Raw genomic sequence first — 24,696 nt, 5'->3', positions numbered from 1 at the left:
CTCAGCTGTGGCTGTGAAGGTATGAAAACCTGGGCCAGAGCCATGTGGTGAGAGTCCAAACTTCTCTCCCTCAACTCAACTACGGGGAGAGATTAAGCAATTTGGGACTATTTACATTAGAAAAGAGACGTTTAAGGGGGGACATGCTCAACATGTACAAGTATATCAAGGGCCAATATAAGGAACTGTCACACACCCTCTTTTCTACTAGAAAGGAATCTAGGATGCAAGGGCATGAGTATAGATTAGAAGAAAAAAGATTTCATTCAGCTAGTAGAAAGAATTTCTTTACGGTCAGAACAGTCAAACTCTGGAACTCTCTTCCCAGAGAGGTGGTAACGGCTGGCTCATTACATGCGTTCAAGGCAAAGTTGGACAAACATTTACTGGAGAAAAACATCCATGGGTACAAATAAGAAATATAATTTGTCTGTAAAATACCAGAACCTACCAAATCAGCAATGGATATCTATACCAAGTTGAACTAGATGGTTGCAAGTCTTTTTTCAGCCTTACCTACTATGTAACTATGGGCCTTATTCTGGTTAGTGCGGCTGGGCCGTACGCGTACGTTCCGGGGTTTTTAATGATCTGCGCATGCGTACCATCTCCAATGCATAGGCGCGACCACTCCACAACGCTTACGGACGGGTCTCTCCGTGCGAAAAAACCTGTACGCGAGAGTACGTTCATTGGGGGCGGCATAGGGGCGTGTTGAGGGGAGCGGCCGAAATAATGAGGGAAAATGGGCGTAAACATGGGCGTACACGGGGGTGTGCTCCAAAAATGAACGGTGCTACTACCGCTCGATCGGCTAAAGCACCGTTCATTTCGGACACAAAACCGGCGGCCGCCAACCGCCACCTCAGACCACCCCTACAGATACCGCATGACAGCGGACACCTGTGTTTGCTAATTTACGCTGATTACTACTCAAACACATACACCTGAATGTAATAAGCAATGCTGCAGTCTATTAAGTCCAAACCATTATTTCACTACCTGCAAGCCACACACAGCACTGAAACACCTTGGAAGCTTATCTTTCTATACTTCTCGACATTTAAAGGATTGTTTAATTTAAGGTAAGAATCTTTTTAAGACCTGCTTATATATGCTAAGGTAGGTATTTGTAAAACATTTATACACATTCCCTACGTGCTTTCATAGACTTTACACAGTAGCACACTCAATCTACACAAGTCGACATGTGTCAACGTGTTCACTCTAATACAAACATAGGTTTCGTATTTATGATACAATAACATAAACCACATCTAACACCTACAAAGGATGTTTCAGCAATGTTTTAAGCCCATGCCCACTATTTTGTGCACAATCTTTGTATAGTACCCAAAATACCGACCTGTACCACTTTCTGATCTGCTATGAATTGGATTTTACTGCACTCTGGATGTAAGATGCCACCAATCACATTATTGCACTCACATCTCTCTAACAAAGGATTCCTACAGTACATCTGCTTATGACACTGTAAACTCATATATATTTAAATAGTTAAACATGTTTGTTCACAAGCAATTTTATCATGTTTGGCCGATTCACACATCTTTTTTTAGGGAGGACACATATGCATTCCTACACAAATGTCCCTTTTGACCCTTGTTTGTCTACCTCACCCACTCCATGAGGAAATCATTGTTCTGGACCTGCTTTTACCTACTAATGTAGGAGCTACCTCACCTGCACACAAACTGCTTTCTCACCTATTAAGTTGCTCTGCACATGTGCTGACACAAACTAATTAGCAGGGAAAAGTTGGATATGAACATGTGAATGGCCATGGAGAGGGTTACACATGGGAAACTTCTACCACACTTCAAGAAATGCTCAAAAATACCCTGGTCAGTAAGTACACATAAATGTATTATTTGTTTCACACAAGAAATTACACATACAACAATTGTGTTGTAATTGGGAAAATAAATTTATTTGCTGTTCAACATCACAGCTTATTTGCCACTTTAATGTCATAAATAAAAATAAAATATAAAATATACACAAAAATAAAAATCAGCCAGAACAAGAGGTTGCATATCTCCAAACATGTGTTACCCTGCAAATGCAATGGTGAAAGAAATGTGGACACCAGAATACGTACTGCAACAACCAGGGTGAATACTAAGCATGATACACACCACCAAAAATTTATTCTGCATTTCTAGAGGTCAAAATAAGAACTTTAATGCCCATGGCACGAAAATGGATCGATGGCCAACTCAGGAAGTGGATGTCCAGTGCAATTTAAACATTTGGGGTCCAACCACAGAGGAAGTGAACCAGGTGTCATTATTTTGGCCCTTTTTTCCCCTTTTTAGATGGGGCCTTGGGGACAGGGGCCTTTGGCTCTGATGGCTTGCGCGGCCTTCCCCTACTGGACACAGGAGGGTCAGCAGAGGTGGAAGGTTGGGGAGCAGCTTGGGGTGGGCCAGCAGATGGTGGATTGTCCCTTAGGGACCTGGCGGTGGTGAGCAGCTCCACCAGAATGTCATTCTGGCGGCTGAATTGCTGGACAATGCTTTGCATGCCAGCCGCCAGAGTGTCATTGATGCGGTTTAAGGCCTCACACTGCTGCCTCTTTGTGGGCTTCCAATCTGCCAGAAATTCCATAACCTTCTGCTGACAGACCGCAGACTCCTCCCCTCGCTGCTCCATCCTCTCCAGTATCACCATCCACCTGGCATCCCATGTGTACTGTGGCTGGGGGTGTCGTGTTGGTGGAGGCTGGACCACTTGCTCCACCTGTGGCTCTGCAGAGGAAGATGCTGCCGGTTCATCCTGTGTTTCTGCTTCTTCTAGGATAATAATTGAAAACAATGTCACCATCACATACGCACTAAAAAATATCTTTCCAAATACAATGCATTACTGTGACTTACCATCAAAAGCATCAGCAAAGACCTCCACCGGGAGCTCACTATCCATATTGGATATCCCCCTGACCTCGGCCACATCAATAACATCCAAGGCGTCCTGCTCCAGGGGGGTATATTCCAAATGATCTGGCATAGGCCCCCTCCCGGTGGACATGCTGTGGTTGTACCGGTCAGTCATCTTCCTTTTCAGTGTAGTTTTGAAGTCTGACCACCTACAAGTTAAAAAATACAAATATCACCATGAGATATGTGCACCACTGTGCTAGTGAACATCATGACTACGTTACATTTCCTAGTGTGGGTGATCTTATGTTTTTTAGCCATATGTTTCACACACACACACATTAATGTCTCCATTATGAGGCATTTCAGTGTCTCATCTCATTCAATAAGCCACTAAATGCACATACATAGATCACTATGCAGAAATGACATCATCCATGGCCAAATTATGCACCTCCACCTGGTGTGAAACTACACATTCCACCATAGCTTGACAGTGTTGTTATTATGGAGTAATTTAACTATGGGAAGGCATACTGGGATGTGTAGTTTCTCACCAGCTACATGTGCACAGTTTGGTCATTCTTGTTTCAGTAGCATCATATGGAACATGTTACAACAACTCTTTTTCAACAACACACTTTCTGTTGTCCCATCACATACTTCACATGAGCAGAACTGTGCCCATAACCTCACATCACACCAATGGTGCATGTTTCATATATAAATGTGGGTTATTAGACATGGTTGTGTTCACATGTGACATTGAAGTGTAGCACTATCTACAAACACACCTTTCTATTATTCTCAAAACATACATGTAACATATGTACACACATATGACATTATCAGGGGGAGAAACACACTTGCCTTTTCTTCACTGCTAGCCAATCTCTGACCACTGGTGACACCTGGTTCACTTCCTCTGTGATCTTGTCCCAAAGGTTTCTCTTTGCACTGGCACCCGGCTTCCTGGTTGGCAATTCGATCCATTCTCGTGCCCTGGGCACTAAAATTCTCAATTCTGCCTCTAGAAATGCAGGGTTTCTCTTTTTGGTGGTGGTATCCTGCTCAGTCCTCGCCCTAGATGTTGCAGCTCGTTTTCTGGTGGCCCCAGTTCTCTCACCATGCACCTGCTGGGTCACACCTGTTTGGAGAGATGCAACCTCTTGTTCTGGCTGGTTGCTTGGCCCTTGTGTAGCTGGTGGCATTGCAGTAGTGGCTATTAGTGAGGGGCCCCCTTGCTCTTGGGTCCTCCTTGTCCTCTCCTGCTCCCTGTGCCTCAACCTTTAAAGCAAGGATTCTGCTCTTGCTCTCTGTAGAGCGTCCTCAGCTGCGGAATCATCTGAGCTAGACATGTTTGCAGCAATTCTGGCCTGCATCTGACTGAATATTTATATGGTAATCTCCCGCCATGAACAAGGGGGAGTATATTTTTCCCGCAATGTAGTAGCTAATTTACGCCGATATTTCCCGGCGATAATTCCCGCTTAAATTACGCAGGTCTCAACGCACCTGAACATTCACCTGTACATGCACATACACAGGTTGTGGACCATTGTGTGCTACATGGTGAAATGTGTGCACCTGTCATTCCAATGATGAGTGTTGTCAGGTGGTATCTGTTGGAGTTCGTGTATGCTTTCTGAATCACATTTAAAAACATCACGTTATAATGCTTTCCTTACATATGTAATGAGTATGAAATTGTCATACACCAACATGTTGTATTGTGCCTTTTTATCAGCGTATTTATTAGTAGACGGTTGCGTGTATTATTTTCAGCACACTGTATATACAGTACGTCTCTCTATAAATTGAAAGCATACTGTTGGTTATGGTGTGTGTAAATCATAACGGTCCGCGTAAGTTTCTATTCGCATCCAGTTTGTTAATGTAAGAAGGATTAATAAAGTTAATACTAAACAAACAAGTTTTTAGACCAATCAGCAAGCACCAAAAGTTATATATGTACCTGCAATTAATAACTGCGCCATTGCCAATATGACTTCAACCAGGGCTAACGCCTTTTCTAACCAGGAGCTGGTGTCCTTGGTTGAGGTCATGGACCGGCGCCTGGGGCCCAGGGGCCCATATGTGTCCAACATGGACAAGCGGCGGGCATATAATGCTGCCCGCCGGCTAATCTACGCCCGGACCGGCGTCCGCAGAAGCCTGGCCCAAGTGGAGCGGCGCTGGTCTGACCTGCGCCGGCGGCAGCCAGTGATGCTCTGCTCAATTCGCCGCCATATTGCCCGATGTAAGTATATATTTATTAATATGTCTGCGTTTTTTAGCAATGATTTCTGTACTTTTTATAAATATGTTCGTGAGTATGTGGGTGTATAGGGGGTGTATAGGGGGTGTATATGGGGTGTATATGGGGTGTATAGGGGGTGTATAAGGGGTGTATAGGGGGTGTATAAGGGTTGTATATGGGGTGTATATGGGGTGTATAAGGGGTGTATAGGGGTGTATAAGGGGTGTATAGGGGGTGTATAAGGGGTGTATAGGGGTGTATAGGTGGTGTATAGGGGGTGTATAAGGGGTGTATAAGGGGTGTATAGGGGTGTATAGGGGGTGTATAAGGGGTGTATATGGGGTGTATAGGGGTGTATAAGGGGTGTATAGGGGTGTATAGGGGGTGTATAAGGGGTGTATATGGGGTGTATAGGGGTGTATAAGGGGTGTATAGGGGGGGTATATGTAGTTGCTCTGTTTTTGGGTGTAGCATATCAATTAGTTAGCATGATAAATGTATGAAATATAAGAGAAATGATAATTTGTAAGGTTATGAGCATTACTAATGTGAATTTTTCATTCCCCCATTTTTATGAAACCCAACCTTCGATTTCTATGCCATCAACATGAACATTTCAGCACGCGCAAGGGCACGCATGGCAGCCCGGGAGGAGGCAGCCCGGGAGGAGGCAGCCCGGGAGGAGGCAGGCCGGGAGGAGGAAGAGGATGACGAAGAGGAGGAGGAAGAGGAGGAGACATTGGGGCCTGCTGGTGCCCACCCCATTTCTACATCCCCTTCCACCAGCCACTCCCCTACCCCCACCCACACCCCTACCCCCACCCCCACCCACACTCCTACCCCCACCCACACCCCTACACCCACCCACACCCCCTCCCCACCCCATTTCCAACCCCCCTACACCTCCCCACCACCCACCTCCAAACCTCTCCAATCCCCACTCCAACCCACTACCTCTATCCCAAGTCCAATCCCATCCCCCTTGCTCCTGACCCCCCCAACCACCGGACACCCAACCAGCGGCGAGCAGGATGGCTCAACTAGCCGTAAGTAAATAATGTGGCTAATGTTTACCTACACATTTCTACAACCACATATGTGTATCCAACATCAACATTAGTTGCAACATATCACTGCAGGGCGACCATAAGGTTTGGCCTGTCCTTCTCCAGGAACAATGGTCCCCTTGGAGTTTTTTTTTAGTGTGGCCATGCCTCACCCCTTGAATAATTGACATAACAGTACATCAAATGACATATCCAACATTAGTGGTGTTGAGGTTATGTGGGTCCAGGTGTTGTGTAACTCCACTTCCCAGCATGATGTGCAACATTAATTTATAGATTGTTTTGTTAATAGTGTGTGAGGCCATGCGGATGCAAGCTTTACAAACATAGCTTTAGGCCTATAATTTGTACAGCAATGGTCAACATTTTACTAAGTAAGGAGTGCTTAAGCCGCAACAATGTCATAACCCTTAAATAGCACAGCCTAATTGTGAGGTTAGAGGTGAGTCCCCCAAAACCAAACTACCAATTGGGATACAGCATACATTCATCCAAGAATGAGTAATTTAATTAATGTTATTTACTATGTACAGTATGTGTGTGTTAACATATTATTTTTTAGTACTGTGTTTACAGCAGACCCATCTTCAATGTAGTTTAAAAATTTATGTGGCCTTCACACATAACTCACAAATTTTTATTATGTACAAATTCAACAAACATTTGTGTATATTATGTATTAACATTTTTTTTTCCCCTTCACTACAGACACTGAACAGCACCAGGAGGAGGTGGCAGTCATCATACAGGAGATATTCCTGACTCTCCTGTACCTCCACATCCTGTTTTGCCAACTCGAGGCCCGCTTATAATTTTATTTTAAAAGTTTTTCCATTTATATTTAAATAATAAATATTTCTGTTCAGAGAGAAGTTGCCTGTGTTGTGATTCAAAAATATGTTTGCAGGTTTGTAAGGGCAGGTACATACAGATGTGTCATGTAAGTTATATTTGTATTTTGAGGTGAGGGGTAACGATTGCTGTGTGAATGTGTGTGTTTTTGAGTTAAATAACACATAGTGAAAATGTATGAATGTTTAATGTTGTTAGATTAAAACATCACACATAACATCAGGGTAGGTATACATAGTACAAATTCAGATCACACTAATTATGAACATAATTTAGTACATACACACAAACACCAACACCAACATAACTTTATTTAAAAGTAAATTGCAATGTGGGGACACATAGATAGTGTTAAAAATGCAACATTAGAACATAAAATATTTACATGTAAGGGGGTTAAAATGTATTATTTTTAGCCTGTTCATTAAGGTAGACAATTGAGGTAATAGAAAACAATAATTGATTAACAAATAGAATAATTCTTTTAATTGTCTTAATCATAGTTGAAAGGGTAGATTATGAGGGTCATATATGTGAAGGGTATGCCAGCGTGCACGGACGTACGCTCACTCTCATGAGCGGTGACATATGCTGAGTTTTCCATTGAAAACAATAGAGACCCATCCGTGCACGGTGGCGTACGCTCAGATAGCCGCAAGAAGTCGGTGGGAAGACGGACGAGAGACGTCCGTAAACGGTGGCGTACGCTCTGTTGTATGCCAGTTGTCGGAGTCTAAGGGCTGATCCGTCCGTGTACGTTGGTGTACGCTCAATTGTACGCCACTACCCTTCGACGTTGTTTCTGGCCGTACGTATGCGGCTGATTTGTGGGTGGACTTAACCTCAACGGCCGCGTACGGAGAGCGTACGCTAATATGGAACGTAAGCACGTTTGGCCGCACCAACCAGAATAACCCCCTATGTAACTATGTAACTCTACCTCAGTGTCCTTATCCTGGATTTGCACTCAACCAAGCTCTTTTACCTGGCTGCAAAGCACCTTCTCAGAGGCTGGACAGGTTTCCTTTAACCCTCTACAATGAACTTGTGATCAGGGCAAACACTACCTTCTCTGGTGAAACTCACCAGAGAAGGTAGTGAAAAACTCATGTTGACTATTTCAATGTCGATCTTCCAATTTTTGACCTAATGCTTGTTTCAAACTTCTGACCGTGTTTACCTTAGCCATGTATACCTATTTTATGTGACAACCTCTGACCCTGTTTACCTTAACCATGTATACCTATTTTATGTGTCAACCTAAGCACTGTCAACCTTTAGTGGTTGACCTAATGTATGTCAACTTTCAGAGTGTCGACCTAGCAACCAGATCCTGGTTGGCAGTTTCACCATTTTGTACTAGGAAGTTATTTCTACAATTTTATTTTTTAGATTAAGAATAGTAAAAAAACATTGTATTAAATTATTATAAATGATCTTTGTAATCTTCAGATTAAAAAAAGGACTAGTACTATTCTAATTTAAAGAACATGTTTCATAATTTAAAAACGCAAGACTAATATATTTATTAAACATGATGGTAAAGTGGAAGTGGGAAGATTATTTATTGTAAATAGAAGTAAATAAACCTACAAAAAAATTTCAAAGATTTTTTGGTGCTAGTATTTGAAGACAGCTAATTGCAACTGGCAAATTATAAAGGAATTCTTTACCATATGCTGAACCCCAATTACAGATATTGGGTGTGAAAAAAATATGATCTAACAATTTTAAAGATCTAGATAATAAATTCAATTTAACCCATTTAATGTAGCAAAAAGCTAAACATACAAATAAAATAATACTAAAAAAAGACAATGAGCAATAATATAATTCTGTATCCCAGTATATAAACTGCAATGGTCACTTTGGGCCTTATTCTGGTCGAGTAATTTTCCGAATTCTTTTGGATGGCGTTTTTTAGCCGTCTGCGCATGCGTGGGCAACGCTATGTGCATGTGCCACGCAAGGTCTCCGTACTCGTTCTCACTAATACCGTACAGAAATGTGCACCGCATTCACTCGTGAAATATGGGCATAATATGGGCGTCATTCGGAAGTACACAGGGGCGTAGTTTCAAAGTGGGCTAAACTGGGCGTAAACATGGGCGTACACGAGGGAGTGCACTAATTATGGTAGGCGTGCATTCGGACAGCACACCGACTGCTCACGAACCAAAAGGCAGGAAATATGCGGTCTTCATAAGCAAGTATTGCTTTGCGGACACCACTCGGTCATGCGCTAGGCATTCGGAACTCCCAATCAGTACGGGCGCACCTGAACCAATGTCAGCTGAACACAATACAATCCACTCCTTTACTCATTACTCATTAATTACACTCTTTTCATTGCTTCAATTGGAACCATTGCAGCTTAAATGGACCATTACTAAACACACAAATATATGCTGAAAGCACGGCTGCATTTTTCACACACATTTACACTGTATGCAATGGACAGAACTTGCTATCACTAATATAAATGTATATGTCACTTTTACATTCACCAATAACAGCACACATTTGGGGATAAAACAAAAAATTTATTCCAGGAAGATTTAAAACATAACATTTTAAAAGCATGTTCTTTGGCACATGCCAAAAATTAAAGTTACCATAACAGGAATTTTAAAACAAAAAAAAAAAAATAATGTATTGTTTGCATACATAACCACAGCAGAATCATTAGGAACACATCAGGTGGCTTCACAACAAAAGTATAGCACCAACACTTCAAGTACAGCAGACAGTAATGGTAGCCGAAAGAGGGCAACAGGGGAACCAAACAAAACATTCGAACCGAGGGCAAATCTTTGTGCACGGGATTGGGTTGCACACAGGAAGCTGACACACACAGCTAAATGAAAGATTTGGGAAGACATAAGGGTGGAGATTAATGCGGACACAAGTTCATTTGCGGGACTTTTTGGCTGTGGTAGGGCCCTTGCCACGTGCAGCAGCTCCTCTGCCACGGCCACGTTGGGATGGTGGGGCAGATGGAGCAGATGCTGTTGAAGGGGGGGATGGTGTTCCCCTTCTGCCAGCAGTGAGTGCTGGTGTTGGAAATGAACCAGAAACGACTGACAATAGGGCCCTATTGGTGGTAACTAGCTCCACCATAAGCTCATTATGGTGGAGGAGGAGGTCATTTTGGTGCAGGGCTTGATCTGCCAGCACCTGCAGGCTGGCAGCTATGGCCTGCTGGGTGCCAGCCATGGCCTGCTGGGTGTCAGCAATTGTCTGCTGGCTCCCAGCAATTGCCTGCTGGCTCCCAGCTATTGCCTGCTGGGTGCTGACAATACACTGCATGACCTCCTCGGTCCTACGCAGCCGCTCTAATGCTAACTCTCCCTGCTGGCGAATCTGCCCAAGCATCTGCACCCACCTCTCCAAATCCGGTGTGGCCGTTGGCTGCTGCTGCTGCACATGGCTGCCATTGGTGGCAGGTGGCACTGACTCCTCCACCTCCTCAAGAGATTCACGACCAAACGGTGGGGATGCTGCTAAAAGAGAAGCTTACAATTACAACACATTCCTTGAAAATTAGTACAAACTATTTATGCCATGCAAACAAATTACCTTCTAAAACAGCAGCAAAAACGTTCACTGGGGCCTCACTATCCATGTTGCTCACCCCCCGGACCTCCTTAATTGCTATACAGCCCTCAGCCATCTCCTCCAGGGGGGTGAGCTTCAGGCGGCCTGGTGTGGCTGTGCTCCCACCGTTTGGTCATTTTGGTTGGTTTTGAAGTCATGCCATCTGCAACCAACGTTTACATATTACTACATGTCACTCCTGACGTTTGATGTAGCAGCCATTGCAATCTGCTACAGATTACAACATGTGCTTCATTCCACATAACTTACATTATGTTAAACTATAAAACCAACCCTTAGAAGATACATTCACACTCACCCTACAATAACTATAGATTAAGTGACATGGCAATCATGTCTGTTGCTCCTAGCAATGTGACCAACCATTTACCAAATCCATCTAACATCTATTAAAAACATTACTGGTCTTGTTCTGCTCAAATGTAACACACTTGAACTTGCCTCTTCTTCACATGCTCCGCCTCACGAACTTGTGGAGCTACCGCATTAATCTCCACAGTTATGTCCTCCCAAATCTTCCATCTCCTTGTGTGTGTCAACCTCTCCTGTGGACACGGGTACCAGAATGGCAAGCTCCTGCAGTTCGAATGCCATGTTCCTGCTGCTTGGTTCCTCTGTTGGCCTCTTTCGGCCACGCCCACGGCCACCAGTCGCTGTACTTGAAGTGCTGGCCAGGCTACTCTCTTGGGAAGCCACCTGCTGTGTTCCCAATGATTCTGCTAAGGCAGAAGATGGCCCAGCTGCAGATTGGGCATCTGTCGATTGGCCTGCTGTTGATGGGCCAGCTGCCTGCTCACCTCCCAATGGCTGGTCTCTGGTTAGGGGCACATAGGAGGTGCTGGAGTCCAGGCGAGCCAGGAGGCCCTGATACTCCTGTTCTCCCTCTGATTGAGAATCAGACATGTTTGCAACACCATTTTGTTTTTCTAGAACACCTTTATATACAAATTTCTGTCATTGGCGTACACCAGCCACACCCTGCGTTCTTTGCGGCAGCGTTCCGTACGGCCGCGTTCCGTACGGCAGCGTACACCGTGCGGCGCTTAGGCCACGCCAAGACCAGCGGACAAACAAAAGTACAAAACCAGGCATACTTTCAAAGTCTGATTTTGTACTTATTGGCAGATTTGAACACCAATAAACACCTACAACTTTGGACAGACATAAAATCTATATGTGAATGTTCATTTGTACTGTGCACTTGTTTGGTATGTACAACAAATGACACTAACCCATTCCATATGTTAATCCAGTCCACCACTCATGCATTAGAAATCACTGCTTGCATCCAAATCACATGTGATAGGCCTATAAATACTGCCTTGATTCTAGGTACATAAATGGCACCATGGGAATGGGAAAAGGTATAGCACTATTTTGTATGTTAGTGGTGTATTGCTTTATGACCACTAAGGCTGACTAATGTAGTACCTTGTACAGATATGTGTAACTGTATATTGTGGCACACTATTTCTCCTGTTGTTTTCTTCCATGTTTGGTGATTACATTGGTTTTCAAACTTCTTTCACCCTGTCTGTTTGGAATATACTAAGTACTGCCAAGGTTAGCTCAGCGATGCCAACCTACAGCAAGTGTTGTTTGGCTATGCGATGTCTTAGCCATTTGTTGTGGCGCATACACGCTGTTAAAGTTAAAATGATCAATAAAGTTATTATAAAATTTCACTGTGAACAACCAATTACAGGACATGATTGGTTGTATTGTGCCATTGCTAAGATGGCGGCCTATGGCAGAGCAGCCCCATTTTCAGTTGCGGAGCTCAGGACACTGGTCTCCGTTATGGAGAGAAGGCTGGGCCGTGTGGGGCCTTTCATCACCAATAGGCAGAAGCGTAATGCTTATGCCGCGGCCCGCCGCCGAATATTCATCCGCACCAAGGTGCGGAGGAGCATCGCCCAGCTGGAGCGGCGATGGTCAGACCTCTGGAGGCGACAGCCAGATTTGCTCCAAAAAATCAGGGGCAGGATTGCTCAATGTGAGTGTTTACACAATAAATGGACATTTTTACATGATTGCTTACATGAACTTTTTAAGTCAATAAGGTAAACTGGCTGATCTTGAGTTTAACATGCCATACACTGTATGTGTGCTACTTCCTCTTTGACATGCAGTCATGTGGATATAATATGTAATTCTATAGGATTATTGATTGTGATGCATACAATGGGCCAGATGTCACATCATAACTGCCATGTTACAGGCTGTGTTTTTTATAAAAGTCAGTAAGGAGCTGATTGGCTGGACATTTATCTCTACTTATCACCCTCACATTTATCACTTGTTAAGGCTTAATACATCTGCCTCAATGACCCCTAATTGGCACTTATGTTTATTTTCTCCAACACAGCACGGGATCGAGCACGACAGGCCCGGGAGGAGGCAGAGGCGGGGCAGGCCCGGGAGGAGGTGCCGAAAGAGATGGTGGAGGAGGTGGTGCCGGAGGAAGTGGAGGCGGAGGAGGTGCCGGAGGAAGTGGAGGAAGTGGAGGAGGAAGTGGGCGACTATGCACAGCGTGTATGGACAGCGATGATGTCAATCACCGCTGTGGGGAAAGCCGCTCAGTGCATACACACTGAACGGCTTTCCCCCTGCCTGGCGCTGATGGAGGCGGGAGGACGGCTTTGCATAGTGCAGAGCTATGCAAAGCCGTCCTCAACGTCGCTCATCTGCTGGTATTACCAGCAGATGACTGGTTTTCCTGGTGATGATGCGGGAGCGCACAACAGTGCTCACCGCTCATCGCTGGGGCATACAAACTGGGAGCCTTTGAGCTGAAAGCCACTCAAACAGGCTGTTTTGAGCGGCTTTCAACTCAAAGTCGCCCAGCGTGTATGGGCCTTTAGAGAACTAACCACAGCTCTTTTGTGAAAATAGGGCTTGTTTAAATATTCCTGCCTCTTCGTGCTATCAAAGACAGATTCCTGGCAGCCATATTATCACTGCAGGGACTACTTGTTCTTATTTATGCTAAATATTGTTATTAATGACATTGACTGTATGTTTGGGTCATTGTCCATTGTCCAAATATATTTGGAGCCAATCAGATGCCTCCCTGATTGTACTACCTATATTTTTCAGAAATACTATATGCAGCCCTGCACGAACTAAGGGGGTTATTTTAGGTTCTTTTTCTGAGCATGTGCAGATGACATGCAGTCATGTGGATATAATATGTAATTCTATAGGATTATTGATTGTGATGCATACAATGGGCCAGATGTCACATCATAACTGCCATGTTACAGGCTGTGTTTGATAAAAGTCAGTAAGGAGCTGATTGGCTGGACATTTATCTCTACTTATCACCCTCGCATTTATCACTTGTTAAGGCTTAATACATCTGCCTCAATGACCCCTAATTGGCACTTATGTTTATTTTCTCCAACACAGCACGGGATCGAGCACGACAGGCCAGGGAGGAGGCAGAGGCGGGGCAGGCCCGGGAGGAGGTGCCGAAAGAGATGGTGGAGGAGGTGGTGCCGGAGGAAGTGGAGGCGGAGGAGGTGCCGGAGGAAGTGGAGGAAGTGGAGGAGGAGGTGGTGGCAGTGGAGGAGACCAGGGATGAAGTGGAGGAGTTGGAGCCGGAGGAGGAGGTGGCCTGTGAGGTGGTGCAGGTGGAAGAAAGTGGTATGTATACATAATGCATTATTATTCATTTTTTAGACTACTATTTGCTATGTAGCACTGGTGATTCAATTGTGTTTTACAATAGTATAAAGTCATAAAACAAACTGGGTACCAACATACACACTTAGGGGTTAGATAGGGTGTCAAAGTCATCCCTTTCATCCTGGACACATATTAATTACACAGGTTGTGGGGATTGCTTTCAGCTCGATTTTACCTGCCACTGAACCTGTGTACTTAATCTGTATCCTGGACTAAAGGGATGACGTGCTCATCTAAGGGTTACATGTCCCTGCTGCAAGCGTACAATCTGTAGCCTCATATAGGTGAATAGAGTTTACAGTTGATTGATATTTCTAAACTAGATTAAGTATGGCATAAATGGAGAATGGACAGGCGTGGCTTAGAATGGAGTCACAAGTGGTCAGTGCCCCTGGGCCATCCTCTAGCTAGCCACCCCCTGTGGTTTGCATGCATTTTTGCAAACATAATTGTTGGTTGATTTTGTCTTAATAATGATTTTGTGCATGGGAGTGGTTTAGTGCTGCAGCTTCACCTACCTGGCATTATGACAATGATTTATGGAGCAGACCATCAGCAGCCAAGCCATCCATGATTGCACAAATGTACTGTGCATTCCTGAGAGTTGAATAAGTCCCATGCCACGTTGCATCAGAGAACAGACACTGAGCGGTTTTTGATGAGTTGTTATTGGTGGAGCATATTACATGCTTCTCATAGCTTAGTCATGGGTGGTTTTGGATTCAGAAGGAGCACTATTACTGATGAGGTGTTCTACAGAGTAAAGGGTAGAGGGACAAAAACAGGCTTTACATTTAGTAAGTATGCATGCATGTATAGATGTATGTGTCATATATATTTATATATGTCTCTCTCTCTCTCTCTCTCTCTCTATATATATATATATATATTGTGGAAGTCTAGGTACACACACGCCATTTTGTGATAGTATGGCCGCCATTTTGGTTCGCAGAGTTGCGCAAATAAAGTTTCCATACCCGAGTATGTGTGACAATGTGGACCAGAAGAGTAGACATACTATCACACATAAATTCATAATAACACACTTACACGAAATGAAATATAGTTAAAAGGTTTAGAACGCCACACATAGCTTAGTTAGCCCTGCACACACCTGTCTATATCGTGTTTAGTACCGTTCCGCTCAGTTCATTATGCGAAGTATTCCGGTCATTGCGAATATGTCGCAATGTACATTGCCCGATAGATATGGACATAATCCATATTCCAGAGACAGTTTCTGTTGTAAGTAGTTAACAAAGGAAACTAGCTCAAACCGGTTCTTATCCTTGCTGACGCCGAAACCACCAAACAAAGGACTCTTAAAGTTCACTCCCCTGCACCTGGTCAGACCAGGTACAGCGTCTAACCTCCAATCACAGTGGACCGGACATATGATCTCTGACCAATGAGAATGGCCTTTGACCTCCCCCTTCTGACCCTATAAGATAGGCGACCCGGAGCAGGCTCGGTCTCTTCGGCACATCTACTTTCCCTGGACCTTCCTACCGGACTATAGTTCATTCCTGAACGATAGTGAGCTCTGACCGGACTGCGCTTCGCTTACTAGATAACCACGGTAAACGGTTGCATTTTCACGGTATTTATTCTTATAAGTATTGTTGGCTGATTGTGTCTTGTATTATTGTATTCTTTCCCCTTAGCAGAGTTTGTTAGTATTCATTGTTAGTAGATTGTATCACTTGTTATACCTGTTTATTCTTATTTCTGTAACCCCCTTTTGTCCATTAGGGACTTTAATACAACCTTTTATATGGAGTTCTAACCTCCTTACTTCTATTCAGTGGTCGTGTCTGGTTATTCGCATAATAGCGATAAGGTACATTGCGGACTCTGTCCTTTAAAGTATATTCGCAGAATTAGAGACAAAGTCCTGCGAAGGGATCTCTTATCAAGGTATTGGTTCTTAAGTGTATAACATACAATTAAAAGGTACGCTACGCTGCGCTACGTTTTGTTCGCACGTAGCTAGGTATAAAGGGTAAGCAGGTTACGGACACATTACGTAAACTGCGCTTTTCACATATTGTATCTCTGGTAATAATCATATCGCCATTAACAATTGAGGGCTCGTCCGTCCGCTCCACAGTCCAGAACTCAGTACCAGGCGTGCGGATCGACCTATACCAGCAAAAGGGTGGAAGTATTTATTTGTTTCCATTGCTGGATAGGCCGATTCCACGGCGGTGCGGGGTTCGGGAAGTGCTAGCGCTGAACCCGGAGTACAATAGGTGAAAGCCACGTGTTTTAAAGCATATCATACCTAAGTGTTTAGTAAACTGTACTTCTGCCTGCCACAAGTAGTTTAACGGGGTATAGTGTCTTGGGCTGCTTGTTTATTATAGTATATGTACCACGTGCGATAAGGTTCGCACACGTGGAGTTTATTATAGTACATAGAGGATCCCCTCTGTGCAAAGCTATAACATTTTGTTAGTTACTGCAAAACCAGGGACTCAGCCACGTGGCGACAAGTCCTGGGCCTTTTGCAGTAACGTAAAGCGTCTATTGTGTATTACGCAAGGTGCGCGCGCACGTGCCCATATCGGGAAATTTTCGCATCTTTGTACGTGATTTACGGATTAAGTGCGGGATTTATTTCGCATCTTGATACGTAACTTTCGGACGGAGTTAAGGGATTTATTCCACATTTAAGCGCAATTACTGCGTATAGCGAAACCCGAGTGCAACCTTGCAAATACACTATAGAACACGTGGGTGGCCGATTCATCGGCGGCCTGTGAACAGTGCATGTACACACGTGGCTGTTCATTGGTACTGCACATGCAGCACACATAGGAACTCAAAGGTGAACAGTACTTAACCACTAGCTTTATTTACACAGTATAGCAATATACTGCGAGTGAGGCGGTGATTAATAAAAGAAAATAAGTTTTTTTCTTTTTGTTCATTTTTTTTTAAACAAGCAACTCAAGCATTATTTTAATAGATTCCTATAGAGTGTTATAAGGGATTTATACCTGCATAAGTATCTAGTGAAAAGCTACCGGCCTGGGAAAACTTTCTGTACAGAAATATTTCAAATATATGCATAAGACCAAGGTGTAACCAGCGCCCAGTGTGAAACATAACTGAGGCGAACGGGTGTGTGACGGCACGACTCAGCGCAGTGTAGTCCAGTGTAGGACAGTCCAGTTAGGACCCGGGTTCACGTGACGACGTGCCCATAGGAACTGCCCCTTCAGTGGAATTAATTCCGCTAGGAGGGTACAAGAAGATATATCGGAACGCACTTGTTTCCGATTAGCTACTTTAGAAATCCGATTTTTGGGGGTATAGGAAAACAAGTTTGTTATACCCTGGAAAAATTGTGCCGCATCAAGCAAGTTGGCTAGAAGTTCGCTGCTAGTTGAAAGACTTGGTGATTGAGTACATTACCTCGCATTGTGGGCTCTTCGCTTGATTGCGTTGAAGTGTCGCTGTGTGGAGAAGTGAGTGGTTGGGGAGCTCTCAACTTAAATAACCCACCGATTATCTATTAGGCGTGAACATTTATTCCTGTAATTATGGGTAATAACGGGTCACGCTGTGATAACGTGCATGTTAGGGAGGAAGCAAGCCAGCCAAAAGGATCGGCTGCTTTTATTATGTGCAGGAAGCACGGTGAACTCGCAGTTGTTTACCAAAATAAATGGAGAAAAATGACACAAGGCAGCAAGTTAGAATTTCCCAGTGTTGGTAGCTTCGATCCAGAAATCTTATCGGCAGTAAAAGATGAAATATGCCTACTCTCCAGTCGTAAGAAGAGAGTGAAGCATATAGATATTCTTAAATTGTGGCAGAAGGAAGGACAGGAACAATGGGGAATCAAAGATCTGGCAATACCGGACACAATCAGCCACAATAAAAATGCAACCGTTGCCGCAATAGAATCAACTCCCCCACCCCCATATGTGCCGAAGGGGTTAATGACTCATAAGAAAGACATAAGTAATAATGTATCCGTTACTAACTTGTACCCTGTCTTACCCCCTTATAAGGAAACCCGAGAGGAGAACGAGCAGCTGTTGGCACTGGCCGTCTCCCATGCCCTTAACATGCTTGAGGAAAAGGTGCAACCCACTGCTGGGGTCCCAGCACAGGAGGAGGAGACGGCTGATGTCAACAGCATAGTATTAGACACAGGTAAGTACACACAACACAGCACAGAGATAGTTGCTCCTGGGATGTTGTCCAATGGTGCAGGGGGAATACAGATCCACCCTCTACACACAGTGGAACCTCCTTGTGGACGGGGAGGCGGGGATGAGGTAATGCCTGTAAAGGATAGTGACATGCACAATACATGGACACGATTGGAACGTCATTCAATCATCAAAAATTTCCCTGATCCCAGCAAAGATCTGGCAAAGTGTCAGAAATTTGTAAGGGAGCGAGGAAATTCAGATGAGCCCACCAATAAGGATTGGCGATACATGTTGAGAGCTTGCCTCCCTTCACATATAGATGTCCAGAAGTTCATTCGAGACAGTGGTGTGGAGGGCGATAAGATCTTAACTGAACAGGGCAACCAGGAAAATATACGCCTAATAAATATACAATTGGGTGTATATTTCCCAGGGACAGTTGAAAATACCTTAGGGTTCACCATCACACAGAAAGATGGTGAGTCCACCAGCGGATATTTCAACCGTGCTTTACAGATGTTGCCAAAACACTCTGGTATCCCCGGCCACGGGGACAACATACATCTTAAGGGAGGGATTGTCTCTGTGCTGATACAAGGTCTTAGAAAAAATCTGAGAACCAACCTAGAAACCATTCACCCCAACTGCAGACAGATGTCAATACACACTTTAAAGAAATCTGCTGTTGATCTGGACAAACGATTTATGACAGAAAGACAAAACCAAATAGTATGTTTCAAATGTGGAAACAATGGACACATAGCCAGACATTGCAGGGTAAATAACCATAGAAAACATAACACATATGTAAGTAACTGAGAGACACAATGGGAGAAGACAGGTAGGTCTCAACACATAGCCATAGCCCCACCTAGTAGCCAACGCCGCCCTAAGCATGACACATATATGCAAACAGGGAGTAGGACACACATACACCCCACATCCAGGTAACATAAGACAATATCTGAGGGAGGAGCCTCAGATATGGGTAAGTGGAATAGTTTAAATATAAAGTTTTTTGTACCTAACCCGTTAACAACATTCCCTCCTGGTCTAGGTTGTGTCAAGCAATTAGTAGCAGCAAGCGGGGTAACAGGAAAAATACAACATTACCCACTGACGAAACCAGCAGATGTTATAAGCGGGCCTCTGCATACCAAACACTCTTTTCTGTTGGCTGCAGCGGCCCGACTAACCTCCTGGGTAGAGATTTACTATGTAAAATGGGATGTGTCATCTATTGCACCCCTGATGGGGTATTTCTGGACACTCCTAGAAATCTTACACAAGAAGTGCAAGATATGCTGGACAGTCCTCAGAGGCTAATGTTGTATTCCACTGTTATAGAGTCAAATCCATCTAAGGTAGCTAAAAACTACAGCACAAATACCGAGTTCCCTTTGAACTAAAGATGGGAAGGACACAGGATCAATGGCAACCATAGCTTCAATAGAAACCCTGTTAAAAACAGAAAGTATAGCGCCCCAAAGTACAGCCTCACCATTCGAAACCTGAGGTTGAGCTGGGAAAATACCCAGTGAAATAACAAGGTTCCCAAAAAGAGAACTTTTAGCTAAATACCCCTAGACACAGCCCATAGTCATAACCACACTGGGAAACAGAAAGAAAGGGAGGGCTTACGAATCAGAACAGGAGTTGACAAGGGTAAGAACCAAATAGTTGAGAGCCAATTCCCCCATAGTGCTAAATCCTGGCGTCATCAAAATAAAAGAAAAATGTTTCTGTTGAAAATAAATGTACACATTACTGTCATTAATATTTTCTACCCTTTTTGAGTTTTTCTCTCTCTCTTTTTCCAATTTTTTCTCCTTCCCCTACCCTTCTGTTCCAGAAACCCACAAATCATAGATAAATAGTTCGAAGAATCTGTCGCACTCCCAGCAGAGAAATACCATTATGAATATGCGGTACCCTGCAAAGCGAGTAGTCACAATAGAGATATTTTTCAGTAAATCTTGAACAAAGTCTCAATAACTTTAAGCATTACTCCTAATGTTACCCAGGGCAACCACAGCCACCATCTTGTGAAAAGCAGTCCAAGTAATGCACAAAGCATTCCCCTTCTACAAAGAATGAAAAGGGTTGTAAAACGCATTTACATATAAATAGGTGCAATCACAATACCCATGTCTTCACAAACAGGCCTGATTACAGCTTTTTGCCATGGGTAAAACTGACACAAGAGACCATGTGATGTAGAATATTAGACCTGCTGAGGGGGCGACAGATATAGTGACGTAAGAAACCTGGTGATGCCAGCCTGACCAATGTCGTACTGCAGTGTACAATTAAACCCTATTACTTAAGCACATTCATACTTGTCTACACAGTGTAGTCGCCATAGCACTACTGGTAAACAAAACTGAGAATGTGGTGTTGGGGTGTGTTTTAACTGTTTATGCTCCTCATATAGTCTGGACACTCCTAAAATTCTGCCTAAACATGTGAAAAATATTCATCAGCCAAGTTCACTAAATGGGAACTTGCATTGATGTTACCATGTAAAATGGGTAATATTGTAAACCCAGCAACACTCTTACCAGGTGTGCCCGCCAAAGGCACAAAGGGTGGAGTGGTGCTGAGGTTGCTGGAATGGTGGAATTTAGTGGGCATGCCCCCAAAGGGTGGTAACAACCCATTGGAAGAGGTAATTCATTTTTTTTCCGTTCTTTCCACAACACCGAGAGGGAAAAATTGTACACTGGCTATACCGTAATAGATGGAAAAGGCATAGTAGAGGCTGAACCCATTGGACGTCTCACTCAGCAGCAGCAGTCTCATTAATAGTACTGCGAACTAAAAAAAAAAAAAAAAAAAACAGCCAATATTCATGCCGACTCCAAGTATGTTTGTTGGGGTAATACAAAAGATCTTAGGCCCTATGGCGCATCAGATGTTTTGTTTCAGTAGCTGGCACTCCAGTGGCGCAAGCGTTGTAAGTTTAAAAGATTCTCGACAGTCACACAGCTGCCGGACAGAGTGGCTGTTATCAAGTGTAAAAACCACATCTTCAATGAGGATTCAGTGTCACTTGATGATGAACATGCTGGCAAGGCAGCTGGGTGAGCCATGCGCTCTGCGGATAATGTTTGTGTTCCCCCTATAAATGTCAGTATATTCACATAGTAATACAAGATTTGTGTCCCCTGCAGGAGAAGCAGTCTGGAAGCCGAAGGGATGTGGACAGGAATAGAAAGATGGACAAGGTAAACCAGTGACTCTAAGAACATGCCAAACTGTCAAGACAGAGATAGCCCATGGCCTGACTTGTCTTGACAGGGAAGGTATGTGGAAAAATTAGTCCAAAATTACTGGTGTGCCCACAGACAGGTAAGACGACAGAATCATGCCTTACTTGTCTGGGGGAAACAAACTGCAACGGCTGTTCCCACAGAGCCATCTCCACATCCCTCCTCCAGCAGGATCCTCTGCAGGTAATACAAAATTGGCTTTGTACAGTCCACTCTAGAAGCATTTAAGTTATTTATTTATTTTTATATATATATATATATATATATATATATGTTGACGTTTGTGTGTATAGATATGGCAGCCCAGAAACACCCTTGAGTATGCAAATATATATAAAAGGTTTAAGTCATGTGTTAACCTTCAGGGACTGATGGTACACCCCATAATCTCTTTTTGTAGTAGTAAAATCACTCTCAGAACTCCACCTCATTGGTCCCCATCGAAACATTGCTTGGCGGGCAGCCACAGGTTATGGTAATCCCACAAGGAGATCCTAGACCACAAATGCAAGTGATGTATCCACACCTGGAAAACTGCAGCAAAAGGACTTTGTTGACACCTGTTGTGAACTGTCATAACCATGAACCAGGAGATGTTGTTGTTGTTTCCCCTGCTTTGCCATATACAGGTTGCTTGATAGACCTTTGGAAAGGACCACCCCAGATCTTGTTGACCAGCACTACCTCAATAACAAAGTCGCAGAGAGAGATTCGGGTACGTTCGTCCTACTGCCGAAAGAACTGAAAACCGGAAGGTCCCTACACTCGAGGGCGAAAGAAAGAAATCGCTAAGAGGCACCATTTCGGGAGGACTGGAGAGCAGCTAAGGTCAAGCAACCTGTACAAGCTACAAAAAGGGACTGTGACACACCCCACTGGTAACAGGTTGAAAGGATCACTAACAAAATTTTTCCTTTCTCAGTTTTCTCTATTGTTGTGGGTCCTATTCTTGTCTCCCCCCCCACTATCCGTTCTTATCCTCAAAAGCAAGGATACCGCCGCCGCCCTGCTGCCAGGCATTGGACGGACGATACAGAGTTCTGAGAGTGTGTTACCCGTCCCAGCTTAGGTTAAGGTAGAATCTATAAACTTGACACCTTACCCAGGATCGGATGTTTTAATACCATCATACTTAAAAGCATACCAAAAAGAGAGACAACAAAGAGTTCAAGGGTCTGTTGTCACAAACAATACCTACCAAAGGATGCCATATTTGTGAACGTGTATATGTTGTAACCACCCCTGTTTTTATTTTTATCCCTAAATTGTACATTATCCTTCGTGACCCTGAGTAGATTGTTCGATAAATGCGGCCCATCGTTTATCCATGATCCTGGATCGGCCGAGAGCAGATGGTTTACTCCCCTTATATGTTTATTTCATGGATCCCAATTTCTTTGTTAGGATTATGATTTTCTGTATTGTCGTGTGAAATGTTTTTGTATTGTAACAGTTTTATATTTACTGTTAAAGGGTGGACTGTGGAAGTCTAGGTACACACACGCCATTTTGTGATAGTATGGCCGCCATTTTGGTTCGCAGAGTTGCGCAAATAAAGTTTCCATACCCGAGTATGTGTGACAATGTGGACCAGAAGAGTAGACATACTATCACACATAAATTCATAATAACACACTTACACGAAATGAAATATAGTTAAAAGGTTTAGAACGCCACACATAGCTTAGTTAGCCCTGCACACACCTGTCTATATCGTGTTTAGTACCGTTCCGCTCAGTTCATTATGCGAAGTATTCCGGTCATTGCGAATATGTCGCAATGTACATTGCCCGATAGATATGGACATAATCCATATTCCAGAGACAGTTTCTGTTGTAAGTAGTTAACAAAGGAAACTAGCTCAAACCGGTTCTTATCCTTGCTGACGCCGAAACCACCAAACAAAGGACTCTTAAAGTTCACTCCCCTGCACCTGGTCAGACCAGGTACAGCGTCTAACCTCCAATCACAGTGGACCGGACATATGATCTCTGACCAATGAGAATGGCCTTTGACCTCCCCCTTCTGACCCTATAAGATAGGCGACCCGGAGCAGGCTCGGTCTCTTCGGCACATCTACTTTCCCTGGACCTTCCTACCGGACTATAGTTCATTCCTGAACGATAGTGAGCTCTGACCGGACTGCGCTTCGCTTACTAGATAACCACGGTAAACGGTTGCATTTTCACGGTATTTATTCTTATAAGTATTGTTGGCTGATTGTGTCTTGTATTATTGTATTCTTTCCCCTTAGCAGAGTTTGTTAGTATTCATTGTTAGTAGATTGTATCACTTGTTATACCTGTTTATTCTTATTTCTGTAACCCCCTTTTGTCCATTAGGGACTTTAATACAACCTTTTATATGGAGTTCTAACCTCCTTACTTCTATTCAGTGGTCGTGTCTGGTTATTCGCATAATAGCGATAAGGTACATTGCGGACTCTGTCCTTTAAAGTATATTCGCAGAATTAGAGACAAAGTCCTGCGAAGGGATCTCTTATCAAGGTATTGGTTCTTAAGTGTATAACATACAATTAAAAGGTACGCTACGCTGCGCTACGTTTTGTTCGCACGTAGCTAGGTATAAAGGGTAAGCAGGTTACGGACACATTACGTAAACTGCGCTTTTCACATATTGTATCTCTGGTAATAATCATATCGCCATTAACAATATATATATATACACACACGTCACCTTGCATTTATTAGATTTATGTATGACTATGTTAAATGTATTCATGATTATCATTACTAATTTTACCCCCTTTAACATACCCACAAATGAGCCTACCCAAGCAGATGAGGGTGTACGTGGGGCCCTCCTGAGACTCAGGGAACACCTGCACCTGTTCCTGGCAGATCTGCA

This window comes from Crinia signifera, chromosome 1, assembly GCF_055691185.1.
Source record: "Crinia signifera chromosome 1, ASM5569118v1, whole genome shotgun sequence".
Lineage (NCBI taxonomy): Eukaryota > Metazoa > Chordata > Amphibia > Anura > Myobatrachidae > Crinia > Crinia signifera.
The sequence above is the reverse complement of the archived record's forward strand: the minus strand, read 5'-3'. Positions refer to the sequence as shown.